Genomic DNA, 25110 nt, shown 5'->3' on the forward strand with positions numbered 1-25110 from the left:
TGTGACACCACATTTTCGCAAAGAGTTCTCAAAAAACAACCAAACACACAAGTAATCCAGTTTTTGGCAGCAGAAGAACCTTCAAGAAGAACTTTTCCTGACGGTGTTACGTCAGAAGAACTAAACAAAATGGGATAAAGAATATTCTTGGGTTTTCGTCGAGTCGACAAGTCCGCTATTACCCATCAACAGAGGTGGGCAATTTGTGTATTTTTTCGAGGCTTTGCGTCATAAAGCACTTACCGAAAATATATCAAATATGGATATTTGTCAATTAACGAGGCCGACGGATAGAAAAGTGCCCACCTCTGGTTATTTTAACCGCACTTCCGTCATCACTAAATTAAAGTCAGGAGTTTCAGTAAAAAACTGTTTACAAAGTTAACAGCACACAGTTTTATTCATTTAGTTATCATCTGGACCAATTTACACACAAATTCTAAACTCTTTTACTATTACTGCTCCTCCTCCTCCTGCTTCTACTGTCCTTCATCTTCAGTTCGGGTGACGGCTGAAAATAGTTTCCGTCGATGCTTATTTCGTCAGTATTTCAAAGTTTCTGTCAGTCGCCAGTCTGCCAGCGAAACTCTTGTCCGTCAATGACAGACTGACGGACCTGTGCTGACAGACTGCCCATCAACACCCAGATGTGTCCCTCACAATATGGACCACGGAGCAATCAATGCAAGCAAAAGTTCGGGATTCCCTCAGTCGTTTGAAATAATTTGTTCATAAAATTCTGAAAAAACAACAAAACACAAATGATCAGCTCATCCCTCAACCTGCCCATCTACTTCCTTTCCATAATATTTTGGGCTGGCGGGGGGATGGAAAAGACAACAACAGATGATGAACAACATTCATCACCTCTCGCAACCCCGTGACTCGTGTTTGGGTTGCCGCTGCCCTCTTGAACCATGTTTGGAATTTCTGATTGCAACGTCAACATGAGCCTGTTTTCCTATTTTTGCTGCATCCTGAGTGGGGGGAAACTTGTTGCTCGTCAGCTCCTGCAGAGTGTGACAAGCTCTCGCATTGTGCATAGAGCCGTTACATCGACAGGAAGTGGATTTATGGCGTTGGTGTCCCCCTTTTGAGGCTATAACAGCCTCCACTCTTCTGGGAAGATGTTCTACAATTTTTTTTTTAACTGTGTCTATAGGGATTATTTTTTTTTCGTCAAGAAAAACGTTGGAAGAGTTCAAATGCAAAAGCAGACATCTATGTTTTGTGAATTGAGTATAATGAGTTCATTATTATTATTATTATTATTATTATTATTATTATTATTATTATTATTATTATTATTATTATGGTTCCAGGTTAAAGCCAATCATTTGTATGTTGTTTATTCCAAGTTACTAGGATTAAGCAATTAAAAGTCTGGCTAATTTAGAAAAAAAATAGCTTTTATTGAAAAGGTTTTTCACTGATGTCTGTTTTTTTTTTTTTAACATATAATTACAAAACAGAAATCGTCAACAAAACAGAAGTCCAAAATTTTTAAGTTACTCTTCAACAATAACTTAAGTATTTACTTAGTATTTAGTATTTACTTATTTATTTATTTTACTATAGTATTAATTTAAGTATTTTTTGGCATACAAATTCATAAGAGGTACGAGAGCTACAATCTCTTGAACTAACCCTTAAATTAAGCCTTTAATACTAACCCTTGACGCTTTTGGCTCACAAGAGGGGCCTCAAATTTTTTGTTGCTTTCAATAATTTAATTCCAAATTATGTGTAAAAATACTAGCAAAATAAAAAATAGATTATATTGAATATGCATGCTCACACTCAAAAAACACAAAAACATAAATAAAAAAAAACAACTGAAATTTATTTATAAATCATTTAAAAAATAATGCAGCTGTAACAAACAGAATGAATATGCATTTTTTGTACAGCATTTTCCTTTTCTAATGGCCGGTCATCCCACCTCATATTCTTTTGAGCCAATGGCGGGTGGGAGTTTGGTTGAATCTCGGATGGATTTTGGCCGGCAACTACGCTCGCGTTCCATCCGACGTTTGGCCATCTCCTCTTGCAACGTCGCTCAGCGGCAGTGTGCTCTGCGTCCGGCTGCTTTCTTTTTCTTGGTTAAGCTGAGCCCACAATGTGGAAAACAAGCATGCGCCAGGATGATTTTTGTGGCGCATGGACACATCGCCACAAACTTATTCTTAGGCTTTGACATGATGGTGCATCGTCCCAATGCTTCAAAGGGGTTCTTTTGCTCTGGAAGTTTGTCCATTTTAGTTGCTAAGTCATTGATGGAGAAACTCTCTGTGGTGTGGTTATTACACATGTGATTGGTGAGCAGACGTTTTAGACATTTGGATTCAAACATGACTAATTATAAACTCAAGGAATGTGGTTAACTTCTTGTACAATCAGATCAGTCAAATCAACTCCACATTTACACTATTGAATATGCTAGTGATGAATAACGCTTTATGAGTTGGGTTTTGTCATACTGTAACAAAAAAATCGTATGAATCATTTTTCATTTCTACTTGTCAAATTTTTTGGCAATTGCCAACTCATTTCTATTTCTAAAGCTATCATTCACCAAACTGAATGAAGAATTGAGTTTGCTGTTTTCAGTGTAATTGAATCGGAAAATGTGACGGCAAAAAAATGTTGAGAAATATAAGACATTTTAGCATACAGTTATCAGAACTGTAATGATAATCGTAAGCCTACCGACAATGTGCCTTTTAAAAGCTTTTAGTGACTCACTGTAAAATGCTTCATTTTCATGTAGATTGCAATGTTGTGCAATAAATCAGGTGGGATGGAATTTGGTGAGTAATGACGCATTACTTTTGCTTCCTGTAGATAGCTTGATAGTCGTAACTTCAGCTAAACAAGAGGCTCAAAATATTAGATACAGCTCTCACTATGCTCTCTAAGATTGGTCAAATCCAGGTTCTGGCCTTCCTCTATGAAGTTCTCGTTTGGAGCTTCTCCCGAACCGAAAACAAATGCATTATTAGGTTAACTGTTGACTTTAAAATGTTCTTAAGGGTGATTGTTTGCCTTTATGTGCCTTGCAGTTTGGCTACAGCAACCATTTCAGGTGCTACCTGCCTCTCAGCCAAAGTCAGCTGGGATAGGCTTGAGCTCACATGTGACTGTAGTGTGAATAAGTGCTACAGAAAATGGGATGTCTGAATGGATGCGTTTGAGGATCGTATTCAAACGGATTTATACCTTAAGGGCCTGAGAACATGTTATGAAGACCCTCTTGAAATTTGACAACTAAATTGCCATTTTCAGGGCTTCCCCATATTTAAAATACTTAAAAGTCTATATTCAATATCATCTTAACTGCTCATCCTCACAAGGGTCATGGACTCACGGATTTGCAGGAGGTCGCAGGGAGAACATGCAAACTCCATCCAGGAAGGCTGAAGCCCCGATTTAATCTCACAACCTCAACAATGGGAGGCAGGCGTGCTAACCAGTCGGCCAGCATGCCACCATCATTATAATCCCTCAAGGGGACACATACTCACTTTCTGAAAAATTTGCACCAAAGAACAAGATGAAACACATGCAGGCATGCAATGTGAGTTGTCAGAGTGAAAGCGGGTCCGTACTGTACCTCTAAAGATGGGGGGTGGGGGGTGGGGGTTGCATCAGGTCCACTTCTATTGTATCACAGGAAGCGGATTAGAATCTCTCAAAAAACTACATGCTTGAAGCCCTACAAATATGTATTAAGATATCTGTAAAACAAGGGACTGTCTGAATTGGCCATTTTCACTCCAAAGGCCCTTTGAAAAGAAATTTTGAAAGTTTGAAATTTTGAAAAAAGATTTTGTCAGATTGCTATCAAGATTGAACCACATACGATAAACATATGATATGAGCAACTCTATATTGCAAATACAGTTTGATCACTTTGGCGACACCTTATGTTGTCCAAAGTTTAAAATTTCACTTTTTTTCGAAAACATATCAAAGTGAATATATGCGAATGGTTATCATTTTTAGTTTAAAAATAACTTACATTAACCTCCAGGATCCCTCTCTGTACTTATTTATCCCCCTGATATTAGTTAGTTTTTTAGTTTTCTTGTGGTTCGGTCAGGGGATGTCGTTGTCAGGGATGTGGGCATTTGAAGCCCTTTAAGACTCTTTTGTGATTAAGGGCTATATAAATAAACTTGACTTGACAGTGGCCAATGGGTGTTTTCCTGCTTTTTGGTAAAGTTTTAAATCCATCTGTTTCATGTCTGTCGTAGCAGCTTGCTAGCACGTAGCTAACTCCTCTGAGTGTTAGCTGTCCGTCACTGACGGACGTCCGTTTAGCTGACGAAGAATGAGAAACTGAAAAAATAATGGATTGAGTACTGACGGAAGTGGGTTTTCGTCCATCAGTGTACTCGTCACTAACCCAAGCCAAGTGTCAACGGACCTCTCAGTTAGTCAGTGACGGATGATAAATTAGAAGAAAAAAAAAAGTCAGTGACGGATGCTCGTTTTGTTGACGATACGACAGACTGATGGAATGCCCACCTCTTCTCCTTCAATTATATCCTGCCCTAGTGGTGAGCAAACCTGTCTCACTCTCTTTGTACATGTTTGGGTTTTCTGCTGTTAGTCTGGTTTTCTCCCACATTCCAAAGTATTGCATACTAGGCTCATTCAAGACTCCAAATTCTCCATAGTTGTGAACGTTAGTGTGAATGGTTGTTTGTCTATATGTGGCCCTGTGATTGACATACCCCACCTCTCTTCCAAAGTCAGCTGGCATAGGCTCCAGAGAAACTCTCATGAGATCAATAGAACATGAATGGATGGATGTGTATCCGGGCAGAAATGTGCATATGTATTTTAGCGGCCCTGAAAACAACCCTCTGAATAAATGGTGCCCAAACTACGGCCCGCGGCCATTTGCGGTCTCTATGATACATATAAAAATGACATCTGACACGGTGCGAAAGGTTACTTAAAAAATTAAAAATAGAATTAAAAAATAGGCTGGAGGTGAGCAGAGTGACAAGGGAGAGTGTGAAGAAAATAGTAGAGCTTTTATAAATATACAAAGATAGAAATAAATTATTTACGATTAAAACAATTACTTTTCGAAACACTTTGGTAAATAAATCTAATCCAATTTTCCAGTAGAAGCTTACAAATGTTTGCTCTTGCTTTGGTTCTGAATGTTGAGATGGGATTCGGCTGCTTTTCAGTGCAGGGGTGGATCAAGTTTAGTGCAATGCAGGGCTGTGGGCCATCACAAAATTTGGAAAAACCCTTCACTATTTTTAAGTTTATCAAATTAAACAGTAAATATAAACAATATATAATTGGTTACTGATTGATTTTAGCATGTTTAATCATCCATCCATCCATCCATCCATCCATCCATCTTCTTGACCACTTACTCCTCACAAGGGTCGTGGGGGGTGCTGGAGCCTATCCCAGCTGGCTTCGGACAGTAGGGCACACCCTGAACTGGTCGCCAGCCAATCGCAGGGCACACGGAGACAATCAACTATCCACGCTCACAATCACACTTAAGGACAATTCAGAGCGTTCACTTTGAACATATTTAATCATTTTAAGTCAAATAAATTCAAAGTAGCCCCTCCATCCTTCCATTTTTGTGTATACGGCCATCAAACAAAATTGTTTTTGCTGCTCTAAATCTACCACAAGCTACAAGTGTGTCCAATTGACACAAAACGTCACATGTATGTTCATCACAGCAGTACGCACGGAAAGTGAGTTGATACTCTGAGACTCACAGTAGTCGGCCATTTTAGTCTCCAAGTCCTACTCCAAGGGAATTCACCTGATGACCGCCAAAATTGAGCCTGCTATGCTATTTAGCCATATATGAGCTATGGGCTGTACGTTGACCGTGTCATTTTCAATTTAATACACACTTGCCACATCATTAGCTACATACAGTTAGCATTAAGCGGGACAACTTAACTTGATTGCCTCAAGTGAGCCAAGTTGCTTCCTCAACAGAGGAGGAGAGGGTTTCGGGTGGGGGGAGAGAGAGAGACCGAAAAAGAGAGAGAGGCCGAGAGGGAGGGAGGAAGGCATGAGGAGAGACTCTGAGAGACAGGCAGATGGAGACGCATGCGAGCCGAGCAGCACAGAGACAAAAGCGCGTGGAGGAAGTGCGGCGCGGCGTGCCATGTGCTCAGGTAGCGCTCACTCTTTACACAACAACAACACAACATGAATTTCTTTTCACTGCTTTTCTTTCTGTCTAATTGCATCCCTTCTTCTGCTACAAAAAAAACAACATCACAAGGTAGGACGGCCTCTTCTTGCTTGTCAAGCATTTGTAAGCGTTTGTTTGTGTTTAAGTTGCATGCGTAACTTTTATGATTCATTCACGATGAATGACACAAATGTTTTATCTCACATGCTGTGGGATCGTTCTTTTCTTGCTATCGTTGTGTGCACGACCTTTAACATCCCACATTTTTTTGTGGGGTTGTTTTTCCTTGGTACGGATTTTAGCTGGTCCATAAAACAAAAATGTTTGACTATGTTTGTGTGTTTGTTCACTTGTTGTGTGGCTCAATCCATGATATCACCTTTTATGGTGGAGCCATTTTTCACCATGGGAACATTTTGGCAGAAAAAAAAAAAGTTAGGTGTGAGGTTCTTTCACTCTGCGTGTGTGAGAGTGTGTGTGAATTGCAGCAGCAGCAGCAGCGATGGTGCTTGGTAGGATATTGGCAAGCCTGAGGAATGTGTGAGACTTCGCCCCAGATCTCTTTGTTCCCTCGCACTCATTCTGCCTCTTCTCTCTTCTTCTGGGTCCAGGGTTGCACAACACACACACACCCATCCACTTGCGCACACGCAAACACACACGCACGGCAAACAACTTTTGCAGAAAACCAGTCGCAACTTCCCACTGGCGGGAGAGATATGCACGGAATGTGATTATCGCATTTTTGTGTTTATTTTATCGCCGGCAAAAAAAAAACAAAATCGAGGAAACCAGATGAGGCGTAAAAAGTGTGTGAAGTGTGTGCGTGTGTGTGTGTGGTGGGTGGTGTGGGAAGGGGATGCGGTGGGTGGCTCAAGAGCGAGCGCTGTTTGGCAGTGCACGTGAGTGTGTGGGTGGCTGTGTGGATGAGTGGGTGCAGAGCTCTCGTTGATCCAGAGCACATATTTAAAGTGTGTGCGTGTAAGTGTTGAATTTGCACAAGGGCCAAAAGCATGCATGTGCAAAAATAAAAAATTTAAAAAAAAAGTGAAACTTCACCTTTAATTTCTTAGCCTTGCCTTATTAATATTTTTATTTGTGTTGAAGCTGCTTATTGCATGCAGTTGAGGCGTCTGTCAAACCAAAAGTGCATTCCGGAGCGTTCTCACACCCACAAACGCGCACACAGTCGGAATGGTGGTATGAATGCAGGGAAACTTCAGATGAAACGTGAGGACAAAAGGCAAAGGGGGACATTTAAGAGGCTTTAACTCAGAAGCCTGGGAATGAGAGAGGAAAAACACGCACACATATGTACACACACATGCCTTGACACACAAACCAATGTACAGCTGCGGCTCCAAGAGGGGAATTCCCAGAGTGAAGGATACGGTGAAAACACCTCCTTCATATGGTCTTCCTGGGATTGGGAGCAAGTTGACAATTCAATTGTCAGTGAAAAGACATTTCACCAATCTAGAATCACGTTTTCGTACCTTCAAGAAAAAAAAATGTCCGCCCGCCTTGTTTTTATTTGTTGCTGTCGGGAGCTTGAAAGGCGACTGCCATGTCAGGTTCGACGTTCACGTGTTTGTCCGAGGTCGAGTTCAGTGCACGCTGATGACCCGAGACTGCCCGCCTCTCGTTGCTGATGATTTGTGTCAACACGGAATCCATATGCATTACACTGCTATGTATCGGCAAAACAATAGGAAAACACTTTTCTTGTTTTCCTTTAAAAAAATAAATAAATAAAAAAGTTTATTCTGACACTAAAACATTCCGCATCCTCAGTTTGAGGGTTTTAATAACATAATAAAAACATTTTTTAAATTAATTATCATAGTGTTTTACTGTGTAATTCTAAAAACTGTAATATAATTTAAAAATATATATATTTTATTTATATTCGTATCTAATATAAATATATAATATATTAGTAAGACTCATGATATTTGTTTGTATTCTTTAATCAACAATCATATCATTCAGGATATACTTATTATTTTCATTAAGTATCAAATCATGATGTTCATCCTTTCATTTGTTTTCTACTAATTGTAAAATAATTATATCTGTTTGTATGTTTGTCTCATATCATCCTTTCCCTTTTCTTGCTGTCGTATCGCCAATTTTTTTACCTTTTTATATATTTGAATACGTCAATATATGTGATGCTGTGGGCGGCACGGTAGTCGAGTGGTTAGCACGTCCGCTTCCCAGTTCTGAGGTCTCCGGTTCGAGTCCAGGCTCGGACCCTCCTGGGTGGAGTTTGCATGTTCTCCCCGTGCCCGCGTGGGTCTTCTCCGGGTACTCCGGTCTCCTCCCACATTCCAAAGACATGCATGGCAGGTTAATTGGGCGCTCCGAATTGTCCCTAGGTGTGCGTGTGAGTGTGGATGGTTGTTCGTCTCTGTGTGCCCTGCGATTGGTTGGCAACCAGTCCAGGGTGTCCCTCGCCTACTGCCCAGAGCCAGCTGAGATAGGCGCCAGCAGCCCCCGTGACCCTTGTGAGGAATAAGCGGTCAAGAAAATGGATGGATGGATGGATGTGATGCTGTTATGTTGATTTATTTTGCAAAGTCTCATATGATCAAATCTCTTCATTTAGCTGTCAAACCGTCCTAACTCAGATTTGATTTATTTTGAGCACAAAAAAAATTGCATCCATTCCATCTGTCTCGGTACTTTTGTCTTTTTTTGTATTCTAACTTAATTCTCACATCCTCCCATCTTTATTTTTTTTAATAAATTTGTCAGTTAATGTCAGTCTTTAACCTAAAAGTGTTATCTGATTGCTTTTTTTCATCCAATGTATGCAATTGCCGTTTAAGTTTTTGGCTTCATTCATTTTGCAGCAATTTCTGCCTTTGTTTTTTCTCTCGCTCTCTTATCATATCATCCTTGTTTTAATTGTTTGTCATCTGACGTTTTCCTATTTCATCTTGACTTTTTGACTGAGTCTTATTTGTTCTTATCTAATCCTATACATCTGTTCTTTGCCGCATTCCTTAAATGACATCTTCCTTTCTCTGCATTTATTTAACTATTGATTCATGTCTTGAATCATCCTCTTTTTCATTTGATTCCTTAGTATGAAACATGCATGAGGGCTGAATGACACCTTTTCCTACTTGATGAGATGTCAAACATGTTTTTTGTAAAAATGATGAGCTGACAAAGGAATTGAAACTGTCAGTGTAAGATTGAGAATAGTACATTGAGAATATGTTGCTCGGGGGGGAAAAAATGTTGTTGAGAAAAAACCCTAAAGCTTCCCTGCACTCATAACCAGACAAGAGTGGGCTACCTCAAAATGTATTCAGGGAATTTCACATCCTGTGGCGACAGCGTCGCTCGGCTTTCTCCGCTGCTCTCCGGCTTCTGGCAGCCGCGCGACGAGATGCATACTAATCCGAGTGAAAATGACGAGGCGCTTGAAAGGGAAAAGTCACGACTTTTTGCTGTAGTGAGACGGTAAAGTCCCACGACAGGTGTATTTCCCCTTTTGACGACATCACCACAGGCCACTGTGATTGTTCGCTTTCACTGTGAATGAACTACTACACAGATGATGGTGTAACACATACGCCGGACGGCATCCGTTTACAGTGAAACAGGTCCGCTCCAGGAAAATTAAAATATAAACATGTGTACTAGTGTACTCACTAAGAAAAGATAAACATCTGTAATAGAATTCCAACATACAGTATATTGTTGTTTTTCCACTCTTTAATTACAAATAATATAGTAAAAGTAATAATAAATAAATAAATACATAAATAAATAGGTTCACCCTAAATGAATAAATAAATAATACAGTAGCCTAAATACTTGAAACAAACGTGAACAATTTGTCCTTGTCTGATGAAAATCCTGTTCTACTTTCCGATCATTTTGACTTTTTAACATAATGAGATTCTTTATGATCTCATGCATATACTTGTCATATAAGCAATGAGAACGTTTTACATAACATTGCCTTTATAACATGTATTTATAGTCACCGCCAGAAGTGTCAATCAAAACGTCATGTTGAAAAATAAAGTGCGACGGAATAAGATGTCTGAAAATGGAGAAAAGAAATCTATTAAAGTAGCCTTTCAACAGTGTCAAATGAAAATTCTGTCCCGCCACTATATGATAATTTGTAGTTTTTAATAAAGTGATATTCTTCAGCATGTCTCAAGCGCACTGATTAAAAACATGTTTTATGTGTATCAAAATCTTTGTGCTTTTAGATAATACATCATTTTGAGTGGTTAATTGACAATATATAAATCCTCAAATATGTAAAGCAGGTTAAATAACATGTGATCATCAAAATAAATAATACCGGATCCGAGTCCACCTCTTGAGGACCTGTGATATATGCACACACCTTCAACACTTTAATGAGACCCAATACTGCAAATCCCTCCCACGCTGGACTTTGGACACCAATTTTGCAAGTTCGGATCTTCCACGCAGAGCTCTGGGGATTTTTTTTTTTTTTTTCCCTGCATGCATGTCCTCACCCATATGTGATAATGTGTGTGTTAATGTGTGAGGAATGAGATTCACCTGCCAAGCCGACAGTGTGATGATGAAAGGAATTCTGCAAATGTCTCATGGACTTCGGAATGTTGCCGGACCGACCCAGTAGTCAGACACTTTGGGAAATTATTTAAAATGATATCAATACAGAGCAAGGGGTGGGACAAAGTAATGTGACGTATTGTCATGGCTACAGTATCAGCAAATATTCAAATGTTGGTGCATGGTAATAGTTCAATCTTGCGAAAGAACATATAGGGAAGTCGTTTTCTCTTATTTATTTGAATACCATGATGTGATTGTGTTTTAATACAGTATATTGATTACTGCGCAATTGCACAATTTCCATCATTTTCGTATAACAATTTCCACCCATAGTGATTCGTAACGATGCCACGTATCAGGGAATATAAATTGCTGTGAGATTTAAAGTGCAGTGCAGCGCTACTTATAAAAATTGCATTTTATTCCCAATCAATAAGAAACTTATATATAAGCAACATAGAGTATAAGATAAAATTGTTGCATTAATTAGTTGACTGTTGCAAATTTGACATTTCTGGTTCTACTGTATTTTATGGAACCTTTCACACACATTGTGAAACGTAGATGCAGTGTTCTGGTTCACACTTTAATCGGCTATTAATGAATTAGTTGTTTTTTTTTCTTTGTGTGCGAGGGAGAGGGGTGCACAAACTCTGGCTGCCATATGTAGGATTACCCTCACACCATTTTTCCTAAACATTATGTATGTTTTGTTCTGGAAGAGCAAGAGGGCGTACACTACTCCGTCAGGATGCTGAAGGTGAAAATGATTTGGGAAAGGCTGCGATATACAGTATGGGTGCACCCTGACAGGCTTTGTGGCATTTTTTTGTATTGTTTTGTTGGAGGAGGAGAGGGCTGCACCTGCTGTATGATGTAAAATGAGGTACATAGCTTAATCATGGGCTTTGCATTGTTGTTTTTTTATGTTTTGTTTTGTTTAGTTTTGGTTTTTTTGTAGCGGGGGAAAGTGGATGCACTAACATTGTCCACCAGACTACCAGCAATTCAAATTTGTCCTCTGTAGTGGACATTTGTAAATCTGAATATCTCCCACCCACTGCTTACAATTGCATTAACTCCTTTTGTGCTCTATAGAGGACATTCAAAGCTTTACAATGTTACCAAAGTCTAGGGGTGGGGCTTTGCTACCTTTGGTTGCATCATAAAAGAAAATGGCTTCTCTCAGTGCAAGCACTTTTTAGGGAAGAGGAAAAGTAAGTGTATTAACACTTTTTATTGAATAAATTTAGGCTTTAAATGTTGTTAGCATGTTTTCTATAAGACTCTTAAGAACACATTAAAGTGTTGTTTGAATTATTTTAACTGTATTTGAACCTAACATTTAAGTTAAAAAAAAAATATCCTCTGTAGTGGACATTTGTATTTATTTTCTCAATTTTTGCTCTGTTTTTCCCAAATGACAAGAAAGGGTCCCTTGATGTTTCAGATGAGGAAAAAGTGATCTCTTGTGGAGACCAAAGTAAGACAAGGATATTTTCAGTCTGCCTAGAAGATTAAAAATTTGCAGTGACAAACAAATACTTCCTTTTTTGGTGGCCAGAGTGCCAGTATGTACCGAGCAAACCCAACCAAACCAAACCAAACTGGACTGAAGGTTTTTGTCTTGGCTGCACCAACTGGTCTAATGTTGGGCTTTGTGGTCTACGAAAGCAAGACTACCTTCACAGTTACAGGATGAACGGTCATCTGAGAAAAAACTGTTCTTCATTTGACTTTTGAGTCTGTTTCCCAAGACATCCACCTGTTCTTTTACAGTTACTTTACAATCAGCCTCCTATGATACCCTGATGACAAAAGGGCTGACAGGGACTGGAATTCTCATGAATAACAGGGTTGCAAAGGACTGCGGGATCATAGGGGATACAGATTTTTTTTCTTTTTTTTTTCTTTTTTGTAAGTGCAGTTTTCCAATGTTTTGACCTGCCAATCAATCAGTCAGTGGCTGCCAGTTTCTGGGCAAAAAAACATATGCTGCTTTCCTTCAAACTGCTCTTTGGTGAAGAGTTAATTGTTCAAGCCCAAGTAGGAATCGCAAGTGAAGCAAACATGGCTATACAACTCCCATGTCAAAAATTAAAATTGCCGCTAAATGCAGCTTGCTCTGAGACACAATGGTGGCCTGGCAAGCCACACCCACTTAAAGAAAGTTGGTCTGGACAGACGGCCATAGACAGCAATTCGGCCCAATCAAATTCGTCTAAGCGAGCAATGTCACTCTTCAATCATTTAGTTTTTCCCGCAACGTCATTCACTACTGTCTCTCTTCGGCTAGTAACCATGTTGGATATTTACTCCGTCTCCGCAAAAAATAAATAAACAAATATAATACTTCAATAAGTCGCTTTTCTGACGTCACGTCCGCTCTTCTCTCATTGGTTCAGTCCACTGTCTGTCAGCTCAGGTTTGCACTGCCTCAGAAATGCAACTGATAGGACGGTTGACCAGACTCTCTCCGACTGGAGATTCTGGATTTCCAGGCTAACACTATGCTGCCATCTAGCTTCCAGAAATAGTGGACGAAACACACGTGTCAAGGTGTTACAGATCTGGCTAAAAAAAAAAAAAAAAAAAAAAATGTTAAATGTTAAATGCAAATGTTAAACAAACGAAAAGAGATAATGGGCACTTATGTTTATTTTGAACCCTTTCTTATGTAGCCTTCTTGACATTTCCTGTTGGACTAAAGTCACTAAACTGTTTGCCAACAAAGTTCAGTTTCGGCAGAATGGGGTTCTAATGTCCACTGTAGTGGACACATTATAGCTAAAAAAAAAAACAACAACAAAAAAAACAAAAACAATCTTTTGCAGTATTCCAGTTACTTCACAAAGATTGTGGAATATCAAAGTAAACATGATTGGACAATATTTTGTTTCCTGGTAGTCAGGAGTATAGTGGCAACCCTGAAACCCTGTGATGCTGTACATACTGTAGGAGCACCGTTTCAGGCTTTGCTTACTTGTAGTTCATTTGTATTTCATTTTTGAGTTGGGAGAGGGGTGCACCTAATTGAATTGGCCATGGCATAAAACGTTTAGCAAAGGCGATACATTGAGTGCCCTTCTTGAGCTTTGTTGTGACACATTTGTTTTGTTTTGCGGGGGAGAGTCCGTTTGCCATCTCTATCGGGATGTTGAAGTGGGCGCACTGAAAAAGCCTGCAGTGTATCAAATGACCCTCACAAGCTGTGTTGTGACTTTCTGTCGTGTGTGTGCGCCTCACAGATCCTGCAATGTTGCATCCGCCGAAGGTGTATGAATCAAGACCAAAGTGCTCAGGTACCACCATTTTTTTTCCTAACATGGGGATGCGCAGCTTTTTGCCTGTCACGCAGCATTTTTTTAGTAAGCTCAATGGGGGCCAAACTAAATTTTTATATCAAGGGTGTAACAAAAATTGGTTTGAACCGGAAAAATCTTTTTTTTTTTTCATTTAAAAGGTACAAATGCATCAAACCAAGATATGTATCAAATCATTTTTAACTAAGATATATCTAAGAAGGAAATGGCGTATTCACACGACTGACAACAATTTCATCCCATGTACATAAAATGTCATTGCATCATACCCTCCAGAACTGAGCCTCTCAATATTGAATTGAATCTAATTCCAGTGAGCCAAACTGAATCGAATCGTTCCACTTTGAAATCCTTGGATCGTTTCACATCCGACGGGTCTAAAAACCATATCAAATTGTGTGTGATGGATGGATGGATGGATGGATGGATGGATGGATGGATGGATGGATGGATGGATGGATGGATGGATGGATGATGGATACGACTGATACGACTGATTTACTTCCAAATCATAACACAAAGTTGTCTTTTGAATTTGAATTGTTTACAATGTTTCTGCTAATTTATGTCCAAAAAGTGAATACAGTACAGAGATTAAGTTGCCATCATGTTGTGTACTTGTGTAACTTGGACTGGCTTGGTAGCGGACAGACTCAGCGGGTCAAGACCTCGCATGGCGTTGGATGGAGAACGAGTGTTCCTGGAGCCCGCGGAGAGGGGGCGGGCTCGCTAAATGCTCGCCCACGCGCAATGTGAGATATTCTAATGAGCAATCTGGCCCATTTCACAGCACCGCCATCCCACAATGTGTGACACCCAGCCAATCTAAAGGATCTCGCCGCCACAGTGTCAGCACGAGGTGGGAGTGACGTGCCCCTCCTGCACCTGTTCTTCACGGATGACCCTCACAGACTCCCGTCCTGCTGGTAAGTGCCACACAAGTTATATCTAATTTATTAGTTTGCACTGACTGGCCACACATTAAGGAGGATCTTGTTAGACATAATACAAGAGACACTATCAGAGAGCTATTTGTTTAAGGCTGGTGTAGTATACTTAAGTTACCAACAATTAGCAGTTCAGAATCAGATTTCTTGGCCAAGAATGTTAAAATACGCAAGTAATTTGTCTTCTCGGTCTGAGAGACACGAAAAATAAGAATGACCAACAGAGGGAGGCAGAACGGGAAGCCTGGTGGTTCGTTAATTAGCTCCCCGAGTTTCTTAGATGTTAAAAAGAAAGGTGTAAGAATGAGTAGCCTACTTGATCCAGCATAAAAAAGAAGGCGAAGCAGTGAACAAAAAATAAATAAATAAATAAATAAATAATTGCCAAAAAAAAAAAAAACATAAAAGGTGTCTGTTCAATTTGAAGATTAAAAATATGCATCTATTTTCTGAACCGCTTACAACCTGAACTGGTTGCCAGCCAATCGCAGAGATTAAAAATAAATAAAATTAAAATTAAAAAATTAACATTAGTAGAACAACATTTTCTGTCTTTTTAAAAGTTAATATGTTAAAGTTAGTGAGAGTTTATTTTAATGTAAAGTTGAAGTTGTATTACGTAAATGGTTCTTTATTCATTGTAATCATGTGGTATTTGGAAGTTGAAATCAGTGAAATTGATAATCAATTGCAACTATGTTTCTTTTTTATTATTATTATTCCAAATGTATGATTAGAAACGTAGTTGATTAATACGTTAAAATTGGAGAAGACATTTTTCAACAATATAGAAAATGATGGCAAGGATGGCCAAGGCCTGTGCGCCATATACTGACCTCATGAGACGCAATTGTAAGATATTATGAAAACATCCATCCATCCATCCATCCATCCATTTTCTTGACCGCTTATTCCGAACAAGGGTCGCAGGGGGTGCTGGAGCCCATCTCAGCTGGCTATGGGCAGTCGGCGGGGGACACCCTGGACTGGTTGCCGACCAATATTATGAAAACATTTAACACATAAATGTTATTTTGTGTTCTTGCTTGACTGCACACCATCATAATGTGATGCAGGATGATGCACTGCAAGGACAATAACAAGAATTTTGTTGAATTATACCTCAGAATTGAGCATCAATACTGGAATTTTGATTGTCAGGTGTACCTAATGTAGTGGCCCAGAAGTGTAGGACATTTTGCAGTGTTTCCTTACCGCATAGTGTGTGTGCAAAAAAACTGTAACACTAGCTACAGTCCACATCTATTCAGTGTAGCGCCCCCACACTCCCACGTGTTTCCCTTGCATGATCCCTTCACATGTGCGCACATGACATCATTAAAGAGGTGCTTTAAAAATCAGCGTGGATACCGCGTGTGGGCTGGAAGTGTGTGTTAATGTGTGCGTGGGTGCATGAAAAAAAAATCGGCTCCAGAGTTGTGGGCCCGCACTGGCTGGCTGTGTGCGTGTGCGTGTGTGTGCCTCGCCCCAGGCTCTCTTCTGGTCCCGGGCCGGGCTGCCTCCCACGCTGGGGTACGATCGGGGTTGAGCTGAAGAGTAGGAGGAGGAAGAGGAGGCGGCGCGCGGTTGTAGTGGTGCTGGTGGTGTTGTTGTTGTTGAGTGGGCCGGCGCTTGTGAGTCAGCTTGCCGCGCACCCCAAAATGAGAGGACGCCGCTGGATGACTATTTGGAGAAAGTGAAAAGAACTTCTTTTTTTTCCTCCATCTGTCTGACCACGAAACTGTCCCCACTTTCCCTCAACGTTTCACATCATCATTCTTCTTCAAGCAGGAAGTTGCCTTTTTGTTGTTGAGTCACGTTGGACGTGTTCCACGCTACAGTCCCTCCATCTTGCGTCATCCTCTGTGTGCTATGATTTCTCTTATTCAGTCCTTTGTATGTCAATCTTTGATGTGTTTTAATGATAAAAATAAGTTGTATATTTAGGGTTTCCCCAGAAAATGTGCTAGGCCTGGTGGTCAGGGACTAACTTTGATATATTCATCGCCTTGCGGACAACCAGTGCTATACAGGTAACAGTGGTATGGAACCGGGATATACGCGGGTATAAGGGGTATACCTACTTCTTTTTCAGTCAGTATTGAGTGTACCCACTTATAACTCCCCCCCCCCGCCATACACACCTTCCAGCCATGGCTCTAATTGGCTGGTTTTCCCTATAAGCTGATTAGATTGGCTAACTTTTAGCATGAGAACTGATGAGCCAATTGGAGGCAGAGTAGGGCGGGTCATGTCGAAAAGACCAACCTCCAAATGCTCCCCCGAGTCACAATGGTGACCTAGAAATTGAGCTCAGGTAAACTAACCTGCCCTCGTACACAAGATACTTGATCGGGACGTGGGTTACACACTAACTACATGCTCTAGTTAAGTTTTATAGTAACTGTAGGCTGGTACTTGATTTTTAAGTACCAGTAAATTAAACAAGAATAGGGACAAATAGTTGAAGATTCAGCACAAAACAATGGGGTATATGCCACGGAAGAGGCGGGACTATTTTTTGCACAACAGTTTGTTTCCGGTTCGGTTTGCGACGTGTGGGCTGCGTCAAAAATACTTGTGCTTCCGACTTTATGCCCTGAGCTGCGCGTTCGCAACCCGGACCGGAAATAAACTGATGTGCAAAATCACGTCCCGCCTCTTCCGTGGCATGTTGCTTTTTACTATTTTTGTTCATTATTCACTAGATATTGTAATTTGTTGTATAACATACATTGTTTGCCTCATTATAAATACATGTTACATTATTTCAGGCTGCTGGTGTTACCATACTGTTCTTAACAAGTCATGATAATTGTGTTATTGTGAGCAAGTACTGATGGGCTTTATAATTCATACATGTCACTGTTTCGAAAAGAGGGCGTTTTTATAGACTATACTTATAAAAAAAAAAAAAAAACGGTTAAAATTGAGAGCATATCCCCTTCAACAACATCCAGTGTTTACTATTCGTCCTTCATTATGCATGTTGGCAATTGATTACTAATCTTCGATGGGTCGGCGTAACGCTTAGCCTGGCAGTTGGGGGATAGAAAACCTGCTGACCCGCCAAGGCCTATAAAGCACTGGGGGAAACATATATTTATTGACATCCCTGCATCAATTTTGTTGAACTGCGCTTATTTGATTGCAGAAACTGCCTTAAATAGGGACCGTCACAATTTATTAACTGTAAAATCGTGGCAGAGGCCTACAATGCAACTGGGTGCCATTTTTTGTTGTTGTGTGTGATGCTGGTTCTTTATCTTCTGTGTGAGCAGACATTTGCGTTCCATTCACAGCCTGTTTTTTAGACAGACGAGGCCTCTGCTGGAACGGCTCGCTCCTTTTCTCACATTTAATTGCTCGTTGTTGGGGACAAAACCTTCGAGCCAATCTAATCCGCCGTGAGCGGCGCGCTCACATGCCGCACTTGAGCATGTATTTCTTCGCTAAGTCGTAAGCAATCAGGAGTGACATCAGGGGGACTAACTGTGCCGGGTCGCCACGCGCTAAGACGATTTCACAAGCGGTTCCTCGGCCTGCGTGCGCTCAGACATGACTTTCATGTGAGGTAGAAACAAGCATTTCTCTGTTAAGACGGCTGATGCGAGGTGACAATGCATTTTGGGAATGATGTTCAACATGGAGTCATAGACATGACACTGGAATTTTGTGAATTTTGAAGAACAGCAAAAATACGTTTTCTTCTTGTTTTGTCCGAAAGGATGGGAGTTGAAAAATTTGGGGGTACATGCTTTTTATTGCATAGCAATAATTGTAAAGTAAGTTGATGGGGACTCAATGGGTGGCTGCCTCAATTGATCAGTTTGTGATGGCCTCCTTGTTTACTACTTTGATCGACATAGAGGTGTAGGAATTGTTGAATTACCTCAAATGTTCTTCAGTTTTGATTCACTTATGCATTTTCATCCAATCCTCCATCACATGAAACTCTGGTGTTACAAAACAAAAACAAAGGCCTATTGTACGCAGCCCAAAATCGCATCTCCAAAATCAAATCTTATTATGAATGCGCATGTTCTAAAATTGTAAACGCAAACCAAATTTAAAGGGATATCTCAATTATTTAGCCCATTGGAGTGGATTTTGTGTATAATTAATTTGATACTTTCATTATTTTTCAAGCACAATTAGTACCTTTAAAAACACATTTTGCAACTTGCTGTCGACTGAAAATGACATCACAAGGGCTCAGGTAACCAATCACAGCTTAGCTGTTTTCTAGGTTTGGGCTTGTGACGTTCACAAGCTAGCTGTGATTGGTTGCCTGAACCCTTGTGATGTAATTTTCAGTTCACAGCAAGTTGCAAAATGTGTTCTTAAAGGTACTAATTTTACATGAAAAATGAAAGTAAGTATTATAAGGAATATATTCATGTTTGACTGCCAAAAATGGCTAAATAAGTAAAGTATCTCTTTAAGCTGTAATAAATCTAGTTTATGCAATGTTGTAAATGTAATATGGCCAGATGTATATCAAAGGCAAACCTCATCCTGCTGAGGTTATAATTAGTAGGATATTTAGAGCGAAATGAGGATATCAAGGACATGTTAATAACTTGTTAAAACTGTCAACTAAAGGTTTTTATATTTGTATATTTTTGGCAAAGTTCTGACAGTATGAGCCAAGGTTATTAGAGTTAATGGAAACCAATGAAAAAACTGAAATGAAAATTGAAAAACATTTTTGTTTTTATTAATGAAATAAAATAAAACTGAAAATGTCATGTGAGGTACGTAATTTGGACCCAGAAGTAGACAGGACACGGAAGTGGTGGAAAATTAACTAAAAATAACTATAATTATGAAAATGTCCTTTGCTTTTATTTTTGTCAATTAATATTATCATACATGAACTGTCGGGGTTGATTTTAATTGTATTGTGGTAGTACTGTACGGCTGTACAGAAGAAAGAAGTTCGAACAGTAATTTGGAAATTGTACTTTACGTTATTACTCAATACTTAGTGACCTTTTTCATCTTGCAAATGACAAATAATCCATATATTTTAATTAAAGTACAATTAAATTACTAATAATAACACTAATAAAAACTAAACTAAAATGAAGTATTTTTAAAAATATAAAACGATAAAATATAACCTTGCTCTAAAAAAGAATAATAAACTAACTAAATAAAGTATTTAAAAAATAAAATAAATAAAACTAACTACAATGAAAAATAAAAAAATAACCCTGATGGGAGCAACATACCAGAAAGAACACTTTCGTCCAAAAAAAAATGTGTAACTGTTCTTTGTTTTGTTTTGTTTTGTTTGGTTTTGTTTGGTTTTGTTTTGTTTTGTTTTGTTTTGTTTGGTTTTGTTTTGTTTTGTTTTGTTTTGTTTTGTTTTGTTTTGTTTGGTTTTGTTTGGTTTTGTTTTGTTTTGTTTTGTTTTGTTTTGTTTTTCGACACGAGTTTTACATTTCTGGGTACTTCAATCAAGCTTTCTCAGAAGTGGCAGTCGGGCTCGGGGCCAGCGCGACTCAGTGAGCTCAGCGCCGTTGACTGCACTTCCTGGGGTGCGCCAATCGCGAAGATAATGGAAGGTGGTTCTCCGGGAAAGTCGCAGGGAGTCCACCAGTCTGGGGCGGGGGTGTCGGCGCCAAGGGGGAGCGGCACGGGAGGGAGTGGTGAGGAAGTGGTGGATGACAGCATGGGCGTGTAGGGTAGGCCCAGGTGGAAGTGAGAGCAGGAAACGCCTTGAGGAGCGCTTCCGCTTAGCGCCATGGCATTCGCTCACCACCGGGGGAGCCGGAGAGCGACGCAGCGGTCCTCGGAGACCACGCATTCCTGGCGGCGTGACCCCTCACCGCCTTGGCAGAGCTCGCCGCTCTCGTGTCCTGCGAGGCAGCACAGTCGCTCATTCACTCGCTGGAGATGTTTTCCCTCTCGCACCTCTGAAGGGAAGAGGAAGAGGAAAGGGGGAGGACACAGGAGGCGGGGGTTGTGCCGCGATGACCAAGTGGTGCGTCGTTGCTTTAGACGAGTCACATTGCCGTCATGCCTCCGCTGACAGGGTGGACACTGTATCTCTGTTAAAGCACAGTCACTTATTGCCAGGCTTAGATTCATGCTGACATACTTAGCGACTTAACTGTCTTATCAAATCTTATATGATTTTGTGCAGTCACATGCTGTGATTAAAAAAATAAAATAAAAATTAAGCATACTTTCTTTAAACTTTTTCATTGTGTCCAAAGTAAGTCGTCATCTTTATTTATATATCGCTTTCAAACAGCCTTTGTTGTCACAAAGCGCTTTACAGAAACAACAAAACAAACATAACAACAATCATTTGTTACATTTGGGAGCCGATGCATGAATTTTTGTTCAAGTTCTTGATGATTTTCTGACACTGCAACATATCAAACCTTTTCCTCTCAAGTTCCCGTACAGAAAAATCAAAGAATGCAATTGCCACTTTTATTTATCAAACACACTAAAACCAATGTTTATAGAGTATAAATTACAGTTATTTTTGAAAAACTAATACAGCACAGCTTTCTCTTTAATGTGACAAATAGTTGAGGATTCTCCAGATTTTGGGGTGGGCGACGTGCCTGTAGCCGACTAGAATAGATGCGCCCCTGCACAGAGTTGACCTCCATGTTCCGATTCTAAAGAAGAGCAACCTAGAGCAGGTCGACAAACGTTATAGCACTGTTTAATGTGATTTGTTCACAAATCAGACTTTGACACAGTGGAATGTGGAAGAAACATTTTTATTTCTGAAGTGAAATTATTTTTATTCACTGTAATGGAAAGAAATGTTACTTTATTAGTTGTAAAGAGTTTCATTGTGCCTTTACATATTTCGAAAAGCTGAAGATAAAAGCAATTTATTTGTAAAAGTAGTTGTCAGGGACCTTCATGCTGCCCCAACACACTTTTTTTTTAAGACAGCGTTGCAAGCCGTGTCAAATATCTTTAGTACATGCCGTGACCACTAAAAAATGGACAGCAAGCCGTAGTTTGAACAACGACCCCGGGTTTACCCCAATAACATCAACTAATGGTGCGGAACCATGAATTTGTCACACTATTGTTTTGATGTTGGAACATTTCTGTTCTGTTGTGACTGTTCTAGCATTGCCAAAGGATGCCCATAATTACTCCAGGGCATTCATTTAAGTAATGTAATTGTGCAGTTCCATTCATTTGTCACACGTTTGTTAATAGTGTTATGATGTAGCAGCATATCACACAATGTTGTGTGCATTCCTTCTAGGTCTCACACAATTTGTCAGATTTTCTCGAAAAAAGTTCCAAAAAAGAAACCTGTTACGTCATACTGGACTTTAAAAAACAAACTACCTTGTAATCTCTTAAATTTGGATTGTTTTAATAACAAAATGTTCATGAAATGTTGTCTGATGATATGATGCTTCATGGGTGTTCACATGCTGCTGGTCAAACAACTCATCAAACATGACTCACGCTGCAGAAATGTAACCTTTTCACCCCGTTTATCACCTGTCTTAAAAATGTGAGGGTGGGAACCACTCAAACATGCCTGTGAAGTGAAAGAATGAGATGTCAATAGAATTTACTGGTTCCAATAACATACAAATTAACCCTGTGCAAAGACGTATGAGTACTGCTTACTGCAAACACAACAGTGAACACGCAAACTGTTTGAGTCTATACGTGTTTGTGTGTGCGTCAGAGGGTGGGGGGGTTGTGGTGTGTACCGTAGAGATCACAATTTGTCAATAAATGTAGAAACTACTACCTTGAGTCAGACTTCCGACTGGATTGAATTAGCAAGCAAGGCTAGCTCGAAAAGGCTACATTAGCAAGATGCTAGCGTAGCTAAATTCAAAAATGTATCATCTGATAAATTCAAAATTTATCATCTGATTATTTTTTCATTCTAACTTAAATGCCATTTAGCAGGTGTAAAAGATATAATCATACATCAATACATTTACTTTATTTTCATGACTATGTACATTGTAGATTCTCACTAAAAAAAAACTGACGACAACTATGTCAACTAACGAACACATACGGAGTTATGTAGTTAACAAAAAAAGTTGAAAATAATAAATTACATAACCTACATAAATAAATAGCCACCCTTTTCTCTGTTTACTTTTTGGCACATTCTTGGCATTCTTTCGGTGAGCTTCAAATGGTCGTCACCTGAAATGGTTTTCCAACAGTCTGTAAGGAGTTCCCAGAGGTAAGAGTGCCAAGAGTATGGATGGTTATTGGGAAGAATCTATTATATAAAACGTGTTTTCAGTTATTTATCCCTCCATGACGCCCGAACAGGATGTTAAAAAAAAAAAAAAAAAAAAAAAGTGGACATGTGTAAAATAAATGTTAGAATATTAGTTATGTTCTTGGGCAACAACAAAATCAAGTAGAAAGTCAATTTATAAAGAACAGTATTGCTCGTTGTTGGATCATAAACCAAGTTTATGATAGTCGTAGTAATACTAATATTAATAATGATGATGATGATGATGATGTGATACAATAATAATAATGACAACAGATTCGGCTGACATTTGCAGTAGCAATTAGAGATTATTGTATGTTCAATCTTTTTTTGTAATCTTCTGAAGGTACCGTATTGGTGACAGCATACCTGCAAATGAATGTAACTTGTTGCTGGGCAGAAAAGGATTGGTCCAGAGCCAGATCTCAACAAATAGGCCCATGCAGGAAGCTTTGTTGGCCAATAATACCTGGACCCCAAATAGCCCCCGGGCCAGATGTTCGATACGCTTGCCTTAAATAGTTTCACTGTTTTTGCGGCATGAAAATAGAAGCCTGTGTGTCACTCTTCCCATAATCATGGAAAATTCCTGTGTTACCCAAACGCATCACGGGTAAAGCTGCAGAGGTTTACCTGTTTCAGCGGGGTTACTATCGGGTAATGCACTCACTCACACACACACTGGGGGAGTCAGGGTCAGACAGACAGCGAATGGAGCGCAACCCCAGTGGGCACAGATAAGACATGCAGTCATGCCTCGCCAGCGTGACCATGACATCACAGTTGGACTGGGTGCTTGCTACAAACATACTGGCCTAATATAGTCAGCGTGGTTCCTTCGGGCATGCCCCCCCAAGCCCCTTGTGAAGTTAACACCACAGTGACTTGTTTAACTCAAATGGCACTCAGCGGAAAACGAACCTTCTGCAGTTGGTGGAACAATATCTTAAAATAAATAAATAAACACATAATGCTAGATAAGCAACTATTCTGCAAATGTAGGTAGCAATCATGTGCATTACTAATTAGTTGCTAACGGCAAAACACATGAAGAATCTGTGCAATATATGAATAGTCCACAATGATCAATAAGCGGTTTGGTAGTTTCTAAGGTTCTATGTCTGTTATTTTCTGTGGAATATTTGAATGAATAATTAAAAAATATATATTCAGATTCATCCATTCATCCATTTTCTTGACCGCTTATTCCTCACAAGGGTCGCTGGGGGTGCTGGAGCCTATCTCAGCTGGCTTTGGGCAGTAGGCGGGGGACACCCTGGACTGGTTGCCAACCAATCGCAGATTCATATTCATGGATCATATGACGATATTTTTTTTTTCACTTCAGTCCTCCTTCTGCTGTATGGGGTTAATTACTGCACCACTTGGCCCCAATTAAAGTAGACAGTAACAAAAAAAAATGTAGAAATGCATAATGGATCCTATTTGGAAGATCCGGCAGCCCTCTCTGGAGTTTCTTCGAAATCTGCCCAGCAAAAAAACGCTGAACCAAGTGCTGAATTTTTAATGAAAGCCATTTTACGTAGAAACAACACTTTTGTCACAAATGTCTGGTTAGGTTGGGGGAACATTAAATCATTAAATATTTTCATTTCACTTTTCTCTGTGTTAGCGACTTTATTCAGATTAGGGGACGTCACATTGTCATTGATCGAATGGGGCAAGCAAGGTTATTTTAGGTAACTAAAACTAACAAAAAAAAATAAAAATAAATTTCAATAAACAATTTCTTTAACTAAATAAAATAAAAACGAAAACTAACCGAAACTACATTTAATGTTTACAAGC

At 39.6% G+C, this 25110-nt stretch overlaps 1 long non-coding RNA gene across 1 annotated transcript in view; it reads left to right on the forward strand.

Annotated features, from left to right (window-relative positions):
- Positions 1-6099: 6099 nt before the first annotated feature.
- LOC144030873 (uncharacterized) overlaps positions 6100-25110 on the forward strand; it is a 41006-nt gene continuing 21995 nt past the window's right edge. Inside the window, exons 1-3 of the long non-coding RNA XR_013287383.1 lie at positions 6100-6176; positions 14026-14079; positions 14891-15026. This is a non-coding gene — a long non-coding RNA (uncharacterized LOC144030873). The remainder of the gene's footprint in view (positions 6177-14025; positions 14080-14890; positions 15027-25110) is intronic.

The sequence above is a fragment of the Festucalex cinctus genome, chromosome 11 (genome assembly GCF_051991245.1).
Source record: "Festucalex cinctus isolate MCC-2025b chromosome 11, RoL_Fcin_1.0, whole genome shotgun sequence".
In the NCBI taxonomy this organism is placed as follows: Eukaryota; Metazoa; Chordata; class Actinopteri; order Syngnathiformes; family Syngnathidae; genus Festucalex; species Festucalex cinctus.